The sequence below is a fragment of the Ursus americanus genome, chromosome 7, assembly GCF_024610735.1.
Source record: "Ursus americanus isolate L20-20 chromosome 7, mUrsAme1.1.p, whole genome shotgun sequence".
Classification (NCBI taxonomy): Eukaryota; Metazoa; Chordata; class Mammalia; order Carnivora; family Ursidae; genus Ursus; species Ursus americanus.
The window spans coordinates 73,822,773-73,837,991 of record NC_142133.1 but is presented as its reverse complement, the minus strand read 5'-3'; the positions used below and the strand labels follow the sequence as shown (position 1 = coordinate 73,837,991).

Sequence of the window (15,219 nt, the reverse complement as noted above, 5' to 3'; positions counted from 1 at the left end):
GGTCCCGTCTCCATTGCGGAACCCCCTGTCCTCAGTCAGGCCCCTGGTTCCTAAACTGAGTTACTGCCAGGTGAGGCAATCAAGGTGGGCGCTCAGGGAAAGGTGGAGCTACTGACTTGTTCAACGTTGTTAGATCCGGGAGGACATGGGAAATGTCGAACCTGGCAAAAGCCAGAATGCATTAAATGTAAACTTAAAAGGCAAAGAAATAAAGGAGGGAGAGAGTGAGAGAATGAGGTTGGTCCCCAAAGCCCTTTCCCTACATGTTCTATCATCAATGCTTGGCCCACAAAGTTGCAGGCTATCCCATTTCCTTGGGCAGACCTTCCTTGGTCCCACGCTCTACCACAGGGAACTTGCACACTCCTTTCTGACGTCGCCTCAGTAATGCTGAACCACGGCCTCAACGACAATCCTAGTCAGGAGAGCAACCGCAGGGATGGCACGTCCAGCAGGGGCCCAGTCACCTGCAGCGCTTGCCGGAGTATCACGGAGCCCTCGCTGGGCCTCCGGGCAGGTGCCAGCACTACAGGGGATCCCACACAAACCAGCCCCAGGAATCAGAGGATCAGTGTTATGAGAAGGAACAGCCAGAGGAAACCGCTGCAGAGTGCAGAGGAAGTCTCTTCGCCTCCCTCGTCAGTCCGTGTGGAGGCCAGATGGAAGCTACCAGAACATGGCCAGCAAGCAGCTTAGTGCTTCTCACTCTCTTGGGGGCCCCCACCTCCATTCCCAGCCTCTCAGAGAGGGAGAAAGAAAGACTTAATTGATTTAGAAACTGAGTTCCTAGGGCCGGGAGAAGGGAAGCAATGTGCCCAAGCTGACTTGACAAGTCAAGAGCAGACCCAAGATAAGAAGCAAGACCTTCTCACGCTCTGCCGGCCTCTTTCACTTCCCCTTGCTCCCTGTTCAGGCCCTGGTTCCTCCTCACACGCCTAAAATGATGAGTGAGGTTGAAAAATTCCCTTCTACCTTCCTCCAAAGGCCAGTGATGAAATTGGACTATAAGCCACACTAGACCCAAAATTCCCAGCTTATTTTTAGTTCTATGGAATTTTTTAAAAATTATATTGTCCCAGTGAAACTTTGGAACCTATGCTTTAAAACGTTTTGTTGTTGTTGTTGCTATTGTTGTTTTGGGTCCATGCCAAGGACGGTCATTTAATTTTTTTTCCTATTACAGTGGATCCTTGAATAACACAGGTTTGAATGGTGCAGGCCCACTTATACGTAGTTTTTTGGGGTTTTTTTTTTTGGACAAATGCAGTACAGTACTGTAAATACATTTTCTCTTCCTTATGACTTTCTCAACATTTTCTTTTCTCTAGCTTACTTCATTGTAGGAATACAGTATAGAATACATGCCACATACAAAACATGCATTAAGGTGTGTGATGAGCACAGGATGAGCCATCTCACCATACCACTGGGGACCAAGGGCAGGATGCTCGAGGGTCCCACCCATGCCTCCCCAACCCCCCAGCCCCAGGGAGGCTGTGTGTTCTTATGGGCTTTGGAAGAAGAGGTCCACAAGCCCTTCTTTGAAATTTCTCCTCCACATGTACTTCCAAATTCAGAATCTTTCAGATTTTTAAACAATAATATAGTGCATGTACTATGTTATGTATCCCCTGGGCAGGGTCGGGGACACTTATCCATCTGATGAAAAACTTACTCACCTAGAATGGTATTTAAAAAAAAAAAAAAAAACTATGAATAGTCTCATGTTCAATCAGGCCAGCTTTGGCCTCCAAATGAGCTAGGAAAGACAAAACTTTACAGAGGATTTTGGATTTTGGACTTGCGAAGAAGGGATGTCAGAAAACAGCTTACGACCTCATTCATTCTATCTGAAGGCCCTCAAGGCCCCAGATTTGAAACCTCAACACTCCAGCAAGAAAACACACACACACACAAAGTAAGAAAAAGACTGCAGGTAGGGAGACCGATTACTTACAGAGTAAGTACAACCTTTGTATTATGCCCCACCAAACAATACAGTCACCTTCCATTCAAGTATAAAATAAAGACTCACAGCTAGAAATACCAACCCGGAGGAGTGGATTCGGGGGCCTGGTCAGGGGCAATTCAGGAATGTGTCTGTCAGGGCGAGGAAAAGCCCCGTGTCATTTTCTACCCCAAACAACAAATAAGGAGGAGCCTGAAGAAAGTAGCAAATATTTTTCAAATTTTCTTCAAAGAGCAGGCAAAAAAGGGAGACTGACATATGTCTAATTAATTTGTCCCTTACAATATTCCTGAGACACCAATATTATTAACTTCGGTTCATAAGTTACAAACCTTAGGAAGCCTAAGAATTTGCCGAGGGGAAGAGCCAGGATTTCAACCCAGGTCTGTTTGCTTCCAGGTGCACACTCGCCCCGTGGCCCCGGGATATTCTCCCAGAACTTCTGGATGCATACCCCTAGATATCTCAAAGAGTCACAGCCCAGTTGCAGCTTTGGCGAAGGTGAATTCTTGCCCCCACCTTGGAAAAGCTTCTGATATTGGCTCCCGATCTAGCTGCCTCTTTCTCTTGACCTCAGGTTTTGTACAATAGAGAACATAGACCAAAGGTGCCGTTCCAGTTTCGAGGACAAGCAAGTCCGTCGTTCTGTAAGCTGAGACCCCAGGTCTCTCCAGCTGCCTCAGGGAGAGGGCTGAAAAATAAGTTCTGCACAACCTGGCTCAATTGGGTGGGCGCCACAGCTCAGCAAGGCCATATGCCGCACACACCAGAGGCTCAGCTCATTACTGCTGGATGGCATTCTCTGATGCAGTGGGCTAAGCAAAGGACACCCTCCAAGGACGTCAGTCCAATGCAGAGATGCCGGTCACAGGGAAGCACTGAAAACACAGCTATATTTTCTCCTCTTCTTCTCCTTCTTCTTGTTCTTCTTTTCAGTTTCAAGGTATGGAAGCACGTCTAGCTCTTTGAGATGAGGATTTTACCCAAGACACATGCTTATTAATTCCACGCTCCTCCCATATGCCCGGCTCTCATTTCTCGTGGGGGTGGTAGAGAGAGAGCACGCTTTGCAGGCACACAGATGTCGCTTCAGGCACCAGCCCGCGACCTTCCTTAATGAAGTGACTTTATGCAAGTTCCTTAACACCTCTGTGTTTCTGTTTCCCCCTACAGAATGGGGATATCTGTTCCAAAAGTTCATCAGAGGATGGCTAAACGTGATCCTAACTGCTCATGATTTCTGCCAACAATCATTTACACGGCTCAGGAGGTGCTGCGGCCCATGTGGGACTGAGAGGACCATGAGACACAGATGAGCATTTGCTCGTCCCCCAGCCACAGCCGAGTGTCACCCTACTCTAGGCTCCTGGGACCCAGTCCCATGGTTGCTCCTGGAAGGGCCTGTGTTTGGTCGTCAATGGGAAAGACGGGACTTGATGGAATGTTGAGGAAGTTGTGTGCTTGTCATTGTTCCTTGCGATCCTAAGATGATTGTGCATTTTCATTTATTCTAAAGCCTGGGAATCATCAAACCAAATTATTTTTTTTAAAGGACATTAACTTGAAACGATTGCAGTGACCAAGGCATCTGTGAAGCCAAGCCCTCCATCTCTGTGTCAACAGAGACCCTGGAAAGTGGGGGTAAGCCGGTGACACTCCTCCCCGCCTCTGCTGAGCTCCTGTATCCCTTTGTCTCTCGCTGTTGTCATTGGCCTTGACTTCCACTCATTTAGCTGATGTTCAATCAGAACACAGTTCCCTTTCTGGGAAGGAGAGCAAGGTTTCTCTGCTCTTTGAGATGATTATCTGAAAACACCCTTGGCTCTCCCCATCCCCAGCTCCGCCTCCGCAGCCCCACTGACTAAGGCTGCCAGGTTTGCTTCTTTCCCTATCACTCAGGAAAAGGAGCCCCCGGGCATATTAGAATCATCAGGCTGGATGCAGAAGGACTCTTAAAGTCATCAAATCCAACCTTCCCGTTTCACCAACAGAGAAACGGACCAGGCAGCGAGGAGCAGAGCTGAGAGCCACGCCCGGGTCATCAGCTGTCCAAGCCACGTGCTTTCCCCCTCTCCCTGCAGCATGTCACGGGGAATTCAGGTGCTCCACGAATAACACAGTAATACATTTCCCTCTTTCTCTGGCACAGGGCACTCTGTACGATAAATGCCAAGCTCCACTTCGGCATGTGTCTTCACCTCTGCTTCCCATGGAATGACAGCCAGCTGCGGGCAGGGGTGATGCCCTACTGATCACTGGACCCGACCTCGTGCAGCACAGGGCCCCATTACATATTTGTTAAATGAATGAATGAATGATCTCATTTTAATGCTTGATCCATCATAAAACTGCAATCCAATTCTTTGGGGGCATACCATTTCCCCAGTTTCATTTTAAAGATCTAATTATCTACACCATACAGAATTTTTATTAGAAAGTGAAGTCATTAAATAAGCAGACACCAGACTCAGGCCCTGAGATAATTGCAAATAGAAGCACATCTGTCTGCAGCGCTAAGCTGGACCCAGTAAGCACGTTGCTGGCGAGTGTGGCACCCATTTTCAGCACTTGGATGCACTGGGACAACGGGTTTCCAAACCAGGGAGATTAGGCTTCTTAATTACCTGAGAAAGGCTAGGAGTGAGCGGTTCTGCAATCGCTTTCAATACTTCCATCTTCCTAGACGTGGGTTATAAGGAGACCCTGAATCCAAAAGATTTTCACATTTAAAAACCCTCCACCCACATTTTCTGACCTTGTTGCTTTGGTCCGTATATATCCGTGGGATGCACCTGTCATGCTTTCCATTCATACATTCAGTTATAAAATCAGTTCAATTTATTTCAGTGACAAACCAGCAATCCATTCTTGTGCAAAGGAAGTTACTTCTAGCATCATCAAACATCGTCTCTTAACTCAGACATATCGGACTCATTTTCCATTCATCACTTCTAGGAATGAGGCCTCAGCCAACTGCACAAAGCTTCGTCAATGCCACGCTGAGAGCAAAACCCTAATAAAGTCTCTAAATATTTACTATGAGTCTAAGTTACTGACCAGTTCCACTCCCGTTGAAATCTGCTCTCCTTCTCCAAACACAATTATTTTAGGTCACTGACACACCAGCCAAGGAAATGACAAGACTGTATACTATGGCAGAAAGTGCAAGCAGGACCCAGTTTTAAATTCTGGCCCTGTCCCTTACTAGCTGATGGACTCTCTGCAAGTTACCTTGCCTTTCCCAGTTTCCCTAACTATAAAAAGGGGACAAGAATACTAACGTCACAGAGTTCTGGTGATGACTTGAAAAAAATGTATGTACATATATATGGTAACTTTTAAAAAAGGAAGTTAAACATGCGCAGAATAAAGCGTATGAAGCATTCATTTTCAAGTGCTCTCTGACAAAGGAGCCAAGAATATATAACAGAGGAAGGACAGTCTCTTCAATAAATGGAGTTGGGAAAACTGGACACCACATGCGAAAGAACGAAACTGGACCACTACCTTACATCATACACGAAAATGAACTCAAAATGGATTAAAACCTTGCAAGTAAAGCCTGAAACCATAAATTGCCTAGAACATACAGGCAATAAGCTCCCTGACATGGGTCTTGGCAATGAATTTCTGGATTTGATGCCAAAAGCAAAGGCAACGAAGCAAAAATAAACACGTGGGGCTATATCAAATGAAAGGATTCTCACAGATAGTAACAGATTCTTGAAACTCAGAGTGTGTTTTGGCCATTTCAAATCCGTTCCCCTTTGAGAAAACAGAAGTGTTGGTGATTTGCACAGAGTCACCGTGTTGCAGAGTATAGTTTATCTGGTGAGAGATAACTCGAAGACTAACCAGCAGTTGAGGAACCGAAGCACGGGCAATTTTTAACCTTCCCAGATAACAAATAGATCTCTGAAGGCCAGAATTAGTCCAAAGAGCTCCCCACCGCAGTTCTAAGAGGACCCAGAGGCCCAGTAACTGAGAACCCTTTTCTAATCAATGAAAGTAAATAAGGGCAAGTCTACTGTGAGGTGGGCACCATGCCAGACGCCATAAAGACGTAAGATCGTTTACTTCCTAGAAGGCGAGCATCGGTATTGCCATTTTACAGGTACAAAAACTGAGGCTCGGAGCAGTTAGCCAGTCCTTCAGGATCCCTCAGCTGGGACACAGCAACAGCAGAGTTTGGATTCATAGCTGACTCCAAAATCCACTTCTTTCCAGTCCCCATGCTGCCCTGTCAGGTAATTCCTGCAGCCTCTGAGAAAGGATTTTAACCAGGATGAACTAGGAACCAGAGGATACCATGGGTCGAAGAGTCGAAACTCAGCGAAGAAGGCAGGACTGGCTCCCTGCCATAGGCCCCTGCTCTTCCTGCTTACCAGCTGAGGGAGGGGCTTTGCAGTAATCACCCCATCGCTGTGAGGGCTGGACTTAGGCTCCCCAGGTGGGCAGTGGTAAGACAAATATTGTAGCCACCAAGCACAGGCTGCCTGACTCAACCTCAGTGGGTGACCTCGTCAAGTTGTCTGGGGCCCCACATCACCCCAGCGTTCCCCTCATCACACCACCTCTCTGACGTACCATAAGAATCTCTAAGTCTGACTACCTTCTTTGAAAAAAGGAATAATGGGCAGTGTTTTAAATCCCCAGCTCCCAAAACTGTATTTGGTACAGAGTAGATGTTCAATGAATGTCAAGTGCATGAGAGGAAGTGAATTCAACATCAAGGCTGGACAAGAGGACTTTAGACAATGCCTCCCAACCCTGAGATATCACGGCTTAATGATTCCTCTGGGTGGTCGTTCGGGGGTCTCTTCAACACTGAGCTTTCCCAACATTATAAGTGCTTCAGGCTTTCAACCCTTCAAAGCACCCCCTTCAGGCTACTCCTTGCCATCCTTCAGGAGCAAGCAAACATGGCTATTGGAACAGAGGCTGTCAACCCCATTTTAAAGACTGTAAACTGAGGCTCATAGGAGTGAACTGACTTCCCCGGGGCCAACATTCGACAATGAGGCTGCTGATTCCCTGGTCTTTTCATGTTACCAAGCTTGGAGCATAGATAGGCCAAGTGAAGGGAGAAGGCAGGGGGAGGGGAGGGAAGAAGAGAGTGTGTGAGAAAGGGAAAATAAAAGGGAAGAGGGGGGCAGCTTCTCTGGAGAATGTCACTGACAGCTGACAGTCGGTGACCTATGGCCCTGGCAAACTCTGAACTCCTCACTCAGGACTGGCTGGGTTGGGTGGGTGGGGGGGTAACTTGGCTCTCAGTGTCCCTGACTTACCCAGTTGCATCTAGGCCCTGGGAGCAAAAGCAAACTGAATGCTTCTTGGTGCTGAGTAAAAAACAGGAAGTCACAAGTGGCTTCACTCGCCTCTCAACTTGGGTCTCCAACAGTTGGGGTCAAGGGTGCATCAAAGACCTGACAGGCAGCTCCCTGGCAGCTTGCCACTGTGACAGTGAGTGGCACCCCCAGAACACAGGGTTTAGGGGGCTCTGCTGTCCCGGGAGGAGCAAGACCAGGAAGCCCCCGGGGTGGGAAGTCAGGGAGACGGGAGTTCGGTGCCGGCTCCATCATGGTTCCATTCATTGAACAGAACCTGAGCGCTGACTAGGTGCTAAATCCCGTGTGACCTGAGGGAAACAGCTCACTCTGAGCTTAGTTTTGTCATCTGCAAAGTGGGGACAGCCCCTACCACACAGCGCTGTCATGAACATCAGTGAGTTCCTCCACTACACATGGAGTCTATTATTAGCATCGAGGCAGGATGCGGGGCGCTGTGTGCCTGAGACCGAGGCGCTGCCCGCTTCCCAGAGCTGGAGGCAGGAGGGAGTGTGGGCAGGTCTGTCCCCACCTCTCGCCCCTCGCAGGAGCCCAGGGCCAGAAGGAGGTGAAGTTCTGCCAGCCCCCAGCCTGGGCCCAGTGCCCATGTTTATGACTGTTTATTTCAGAGCAAGTAGAAAGGAGAAATTAGAGCCATAAAAGACAGGACAACAGACCAATAAAAACCAGCTCCCAGAAGAGTCAGAAGGAGGAAGAGAGGCAAAACTGTCACCATAGCAACACAAGACAGTCAGAAGCACGCAGGAAAAACAGCCCCTACTCTGCCTTCTCTCTTCACAGCAAAGCAAGCCCGGGACCCCATTCGGAGCTCAGTGAAAGCCAATGACCCACCCTACAGCCCTCGTCCCCAGACCCAGATGTCCAGCCTGACCTGGCGAGCAGCCACCCTCCTCCTGCTGGCCCTCATGCACCACGGGTCCCAGCCCTTCATGGTCCCAGCCCAGCTTGCTGTGCGCTGGGACTCACGCTATGCAGATGGCCCAGGCCCTATCCAGAGGGTTGGGGATGGTGAAAGATGGGAAAAGTTTCCAAAAGAGTAAGGCAGGAGGGCCACAGAGCTGTGGGGGCAACCGAAGCCCAAAACACCTGCCCCATTACTCTGTCCTGGAGTCCCTGGGGAGCAAGCAGGGGAAACAAGGACATGGGCCAGTAGACCAGGCCCAGAACGGCCGCCCATCAGTGCCGGACTCTACACGCCCAACACAGTGGCTGGGGGAATTCTGGGAGCCTGGGGGTGGGGTCAGCAAATACCCCTGGAGGTCTTAAATGACAAAGGTCTTGGTTCTGGCCCCTGGGGACACTGGCCAGCAAATCAGGAGAGTTTGGAGAAGGATCCAGGAACCCACTGGCCCATTCTGACAGAGGCTTCTTAGTCCTTCAGCTGGCAGGCAAGACAGGTGTCTCCACTAAATAGCGTGGCTGGCCTGGCACCAGCCTTTTGGGAAGTGGGTCAAATTGTTCCCAAAGCCAAGATCTGTAAAGTCCCTTTTGCCAGACTGGGATTCTCAGGAGGAGGAAGGTGATATAGGGCCAGGAGGCCTGGGTCCTAGGCACAGCAGTGCGCTGACTGGCTAAGAACATCTGGGGCAGGTGGCAGCACAAGGGTCCAGGTGTGCAGGAACTGGGGAGGGGCGTCACCCTTGCCTCTGGCGCTGTAGAGAGAGGTGAGGAGCCTGGGCTTCTGGGGGTGGGAAGGGGGCAGCAGAAGACTGGGAGAATGGCTTTGGAGATGAAGATACCTGGCTGCGGGCTGGGGGACCAGGGGACCGAGTGGCTGAGGGGTGACGGGGGTGATCTGGAACACAATCAGGAGGCAGTCCTGGGGAGCAGGGCAACGGGCGCACAGACGGACATCTGGAAGGCGATCGCAGGAGAAGGGCTGAAGGACTGGGTCCTCCGCTCTCCCTCCCGTCCTCCCTCCCCTAAGGGCTGCAGGGGCGTCGGGAGCTGGGGAAGGATGGCAGGGTTCGCCCCGGCGCCTCCCGAGCCCCCTTCCCTGCCGACCCCCACCCGCGCTCCCCGCCGTGCCCCCGCCGCGTCCGCGCTGCGCTCACCCGGGGTCGCCGCCGCCCTGCTCGGCCGCGCGTCCGCCGCTGCCCCAGCCGCCGCCGCTGTGGACGCCTCTCCCGCGGCCGCCGCAGCCTGCGAGACGGCCCCGGAGCCCCGCCCCGGCCCGCCCCGCCCCGGCCCGCCCCCAGCCCGGCCCGCTGCGGCCGCCCCGCCCCGCCCCGGCCCCCGGGGCTCCCCACCCCCGCCGGCACCCGCCTCGCCCCACGCGCGCGCGAAGACCCCTCCTGCGCCCGGGAGCTGGTGCTGCCCACCTCCGCACACGGGAGCCCCTGCCCTTCTTTCGGCCTTGGCCACTTGGCTTTGCCTTCCAAGAGGAAGCCGGGACCAGCCTTTGCTGCTCCTACACGCTGAATTCCTTCATACCTGTTATTCCCTCCAAGAAAACCAGAGAAAGGCCGGCAATCAATCCCTAGACGCGCACGCCCACCCTCAATTTCATGCCCGCGCCTCCAGCCAGACCACCCTAACCTCTGTCCACACTGCCATCTTACTTTGGGTTCTGAAGCCGGCCTTCCTCCCCGGCCTTCCGTGTTCATACTATGAACAGATTCCCAGCCCTGGGGGCTGCTGTGATCTGATGGGACCGCCAAAAGAGTCTTGCAAATGCTCGGTCCAGATAATGTAACTACTCTAAAGAGTAAGCCTGCAAAACCACTTTAAAAAATTCTATGATGCAAGGGGAGTGAAGGGGATTATGGTGTCACTGTCATGATCATTGTTTTAAAACATCCGCCATGGAGGCTTTCTGCATTAGAGAGAGATTCAGGAAACCAGAGAGGTGCACACAGCCAAACAGGTTGTGAGTCAGAGCTCTTCCCTGGGGGAGCGGGGTCCACCTTCTCCTGCTTCCTTTCCAGGTCAGTCAGCTGGAGCATCGTGAAACATTTATTAAACCCCTGCAATGGGCCTAGCCCTGTGCGGGGAGCTGGCTCAGTTTAAGGGGGTGTGTAGACTGGGAGCATAAGGTGCCCAGGTCCCAGAGCGTGGAGAGCTTCGGGAGACTTTGGTCAACGCCATCTCCTTTCTGAGTTCCGGTGTCCCCGTGCATAAGGCGATGCCATCCCAGACTCCTTCCGGCTCTGAAAAGCTTCTGTGAGTTGCCTAGCATGGCTCCTGCTCTGGATTTTGGTAAGAATTCAGGTAAGGCCCAGGAGGGCACCGCCTAGTTAGAATTTTCATTCTAAATTGTCTCCCAACTGGCAGTGTCCTTAGAACACTTTCCCCTTCTTCATTTGGGGGTCAAGGCCCCTCATGTGTGGCCCAGCCCCCATTGTCAGTCCCTGCAAAGACAATCCATTTTATCTTTGGGGGCCTCTATTAGAAGAGCCTTCTTGCTGCACCCCCGTACATACACACACCAAAACTTCTGGCTTCTTCTCTCCACCTTGGACCTGGCCAGGCTCTGGAAAGGAGAAGGATGAACCAGCCACAGATACCACTGACCCCATAAAGCACTATCATTGCAGACCACAGGAATACTCCTTACTCTACACAGGTCTGTCTCTAATAATAATACAGCTTAGGTTGGTGAGACGAGACTATTTGATCCATGAGATTTCACTTCCACACACTTAAAAGATGGCTTCTGTTTCAGTAATTGAGGGATACCTGTAGAGCATTGCCCAGCCCATTATGAAATAATAGGGATTCTAATTATCAGTGTGGAATTTAATAATTAAATGTTTCCTAAGACACAATAATCAGGCGAAATGGTCTTTCAACTTCATTAGTAATACTAATAACAGGTTTAGAGGTTACTATAATAAAGATTATAGCAAAATTAAACTGTCATTGAAGGGGCAGGTAGGTTGAGATTAAATTTCAGATGGTTTTCATTCACAATATAAGTTTGCTAAAATGAACCTTTAATGTCTTAATTAAATTAATTTTGAACTGTTCGAGTTTCAAGGGCATCCGCTTCACGTATTTATTTTTTTTAAAGAGATTTCTCGAGCTCTGACACGGGGCCAGGCACTGTGCTAAATGATAGCATCAAGACACAGGTCCCTGGCCTTGAGAAGGATTCAGACAGATTGTCAGTCCTGGTTTATGACAAGGCAGAATGGAAAGTAGGCAAAAATAGGGGTATTTGCTGTAGGGGCCCAGGCCAAGAAGGAAGTCATTGAGATTGGAGGAAATGGAAAGCAGATTCTTTTCAGCTGAACCCTGCGGGATGAGTTAGTCTTCAATAGGCAATTAATGGGGTCAAGGACACTCCAGGTAGAGGGACAAAAGGGAGGCCCTGCTGGAAAGGGGTTCGGTGTGGCTACAGTGCCTGAGGGGCTGCAGAAAGTGGCTGAGAGTGAAGAAGAACCAGAATACTAGCCCAAGAAGGCCCTTGGCCCTGGGAGCTTCAGGGAGCTGGGTGGCCTTGACCGGAGTGTCAAATACAGCCTGACAACAGGTGAAGTGTGCTTGGGGATTGGGTGGAGAAAGAAAAGGCAGCAGTGAGAATGGTCAGGTGAAAAATACCATCATTACCTGGGCTGCCCCCCCAGGAACCAGGTTCTACTCTCTCACGTTTGAAAACACCCTCTAAAGCATCCCCAGTGCGGAGAACAGTACTTGGCACAAACTTGGTGCCCACCAATATTTGCTGAGTGGAATGGCAGGGTCATGACAGATGAGCATCCTCTCTGGAGACAAAGCCACTAGGGCTGGTCTCACTTGGGGTTCCTCACCATCCACTGAGATCCATTCTAGGGCTGGGAGAACATTCCCTCTCCATTCCTGGACAAATTAGGTTTTCTTTCTCAGAGTAAGTCCCTTCCTCCAAAAGATCATTTCTGCTTCCGAGCCTTTGCTTCTCTGTACATCTAGGGTGATGCCCTCTCCCATCTCCAGCTATCAAAGACCGCTTGTTCCGATGCTCATGGTGTCTGGGGGCACTGGTGGCTCTCTGGGCTCGTGCTTCTTTACTCGGAATTCCTATGAAACTAACAATCTGAGCCCCTTACCCCTCTGAGTCATCACGTACACAAGTTTCTTGAGGACAAGGGCCTTTTCTGAGACACGGGTAAAACTTCCACTTGATGGGAGGGCGAAGCTGAGTATAAATCCTGACTCTGCTACTCACTGGCTGTGTGAACTTAAGTTACTGTGGAGTCTGGGTTTTCCCTCCTGTAAAATGCAAGTGATAAAACCTACCTCAGAAGGCTGATGTGAAGGCTAATGTAAATGGCTTTGTAGCTGTGAAGAAAAGAGTCAGTGTGTCTGTGTGTGTGTGTGTGTGTGTGTGTGTGTGTTGCCTCCTAGTGCCTTGAATAATACTGGCCATACAGTTAGTGTTGATTGCAGACGAGCTGGTTAGTGGGTTGATTCGTAGACAAGGACAAGAAACGGACGTGGAACGATCCCGTGTCCCGAAGCCCTACAGTGCTCTCTGCTTGCCGCTCTCTAGGAAGGAATCTGTATTTTATTTTAAAGATTTTATTTATTTATTTGCTTGTTTGTTTGCTTGATTAGAGAGCCTGAACAGGGGGAGGGGCAGAGGCAGAGAGAGAATCCGAAGCAGACCTCGCACTTGAGCGCAGGGTCCCACGCCCTATCCCACGACCCCACGATCATGACCTGAGCTGCAATCAAGAGTCGGATGCTCAACTGACTGAGCCGCCCAGGCGCCCCAGGAATCTTTATTTCTGGCCTCCCAGTTTACTCTCCTGCAGCAGGAATTACAGAGCACTTGCTTTCCCTCCGGCGTTACTCTAATGGCTTCCAAAGGTGGTGGGTGTTCTTGCCAATTACAGGCCAGGGTTCCTTTATGTAACGAGGGGTTTCTACGGAAACATGGCCCAGGCTTCAGAGGGAGCATAATGGATTTGATTATGAATATTGAGCCAATTTTCACAGCTGACATACCGCACACTTCCTTGTTGCGAAAAATCACAGTCCAAACCGTGTAGAGAAACTTGGTAATGCCTGCAAATTCTGCATGTGGATGTTTTGGAGCCTGTGACTGAAAATATCTGACTTGAGTCACTTTTTCAATCATTGAACATGTCAGGCTTTTTCAGATTTCCCTTGCTTTGCACATGGTTCCAATCTGCCTTGAATGACCTTCCATCCTGGTTCATTCATTGAGTTTCTATTTTTTTTTTTTTTTTTAAATCCCAGCTCATAAGCCACCCCTCTACAATGCCTCCTTCAGCTCTCCGGGTGGAGTCCATTCTTCTTTCTTGTGTGCTTCCGGAGTGTTGCATTCACACCTTCCCCGTTGCCTTCACCAGGCTGTGTCTTGCATGTGTTTCTGTTGAAAACACCTTATTTAATGTGCACCTTATATGGTTTGATTCATTAACATCGAACTCACAGCCAGTAGCACTACAACTCATGCTTAAATGAAGTTGTCTAACGTGTGTTTTCTCCATAAAACACACCACCCCTTTGCACGCTTTGGAGCGCTATGTGCAAGGGCCATTTTAAACATGCAATCATCGACAGAAAGCCCAAAAATATGAAAAGCCTGGCCCTATGTAGACCTTGGAAAGGGCAAGTGTTCACAGTATGAGAGCTGAAATAAGAAGGCAAATTCGCCTCAGCCGACCTCCACTAGGAACATGTATGTTGGCGGCTTGAGTTTCTCACTGCTTGGTGCACATTGGGAAAGCACCCAGAGTATTGATTTTGAAGTTACAAATACATTTCAGTGAGTGGGCGAAGTCACAAACACGAAATCTGCAAATAATGAACATAGACTATATGCGCTTCCTGCCTAGACTATGAACTCTTTGAAGCCAGCATCTGTGTTTGATTGCTCTTTGTATCTTTCCGGCACCTTGAAGAGCACCTGATCCATAAAAACCTGGCACTCAGTTAATGCCGATTGAATGAGGGAGCCATTCCATCCCATCTTGTCTTTCTTTAGCAATTTCCCCAACAATTTATAAACATCTTAATAAAGCAGCAAAATGTCTCTGGTTCTTCTCCCGTATGAATGTCATGGGCCTAATTTGATTCTTTGCAGTTATTTGAGAAAAGCCCTGCCTTTGAAAGTAAGGAGGATTATATATGGGATAGATCCCTCACATGTGGCAAATCCTTGTAGAACAGATACTGGCTTCCAAGATGGGTTAAAACATGATACACGACAGCATCCACCCAACTCCTCCCAAAGAGAAGAGGGAGCAGTACATTCCGAGGATCTGGAAAAATAGTGGCAAATGATGGCCAACAATGGAGAAAGATGACATAGCCCAGGATCTGAAAAGGGGCCACCGATGATGAAGTTCACAGTGGTGAGAGGGAAGGAAAGGGGACGACTGCAGGCAGGGGAGTCACGGGAACTGTGCAGAAACTTTGCAGGGAGGTCAAGATTTAAATCTGGGCTCCTCTCTCCCACTTAGAGAAGTATGACTTTGGGCAGGTTTCTTGACTTCCTGCTTCCTTGGTCATCACGCATATAAAACAGGGATAATAGGAGGTACCATACAATGTTGTTTATGCGACTGACATTTATTGCTGCCACTGTGCTCCAGATGGAAACATAAATGAGATAACATATACACAGATAATTAATTAGTACTTAACACAGTGCTTGATGTAACTTAGCTACCAAATTTAAAAAACAATCTTTACTATTCCCTTCCTCTCTTCTCTCTCCTTCCGTCTCTAATTTGCAAGTCTTCGAGGTAAGACTTCTAGTCTCTTCCAAGTCCAAACCCTCTGATACTTTTTCATGGTCAGTTGATCTCAATATTTGGCTAGCCAGGTAAATCCAGAAATTGCTGATTGCATCAATTTTTGGCAACTTAGACAAAATGAGTCAGTCCCTCTGGGGGACTCTGCCTCACCACCCACAAAGCCCACACCAACTCCAAAATCACCATCAACAAA

At 49.4% G+C, this 15,219-nt stretch overlaps 1 protein-coding gene across 4 annotated transcripts in view; it reads right to left on the bottom strand.

Moving 5' to 3' along the window:
* CYRIA (CYFIP related Rac1 interactor A) overlaps positions 1 to 9,453 on the bottom strand; it is a 107,703-nt gene extending 98,250 nt beyond the window's left edge. For 2 of the 4 annotated variants that reach the window (XM_045807106.2, XM_045807108.2), the window contains exon 1: positions 9,372 to 9,449. The gene's annotated coding sequence lies outside the window, so the exon portion shown is untranslated. Of the gene's footprint in view, positions 1 to 9,371 lie in introns of all 4 variants that reach the window. The other 2 variants (XM_045807107.2, XM_087863849.1) reach the window with 2 other exon arrangements.
* Between the last annotated feature and the right edge of the window lie 5,766 nt (positions 9,454 to 15,219).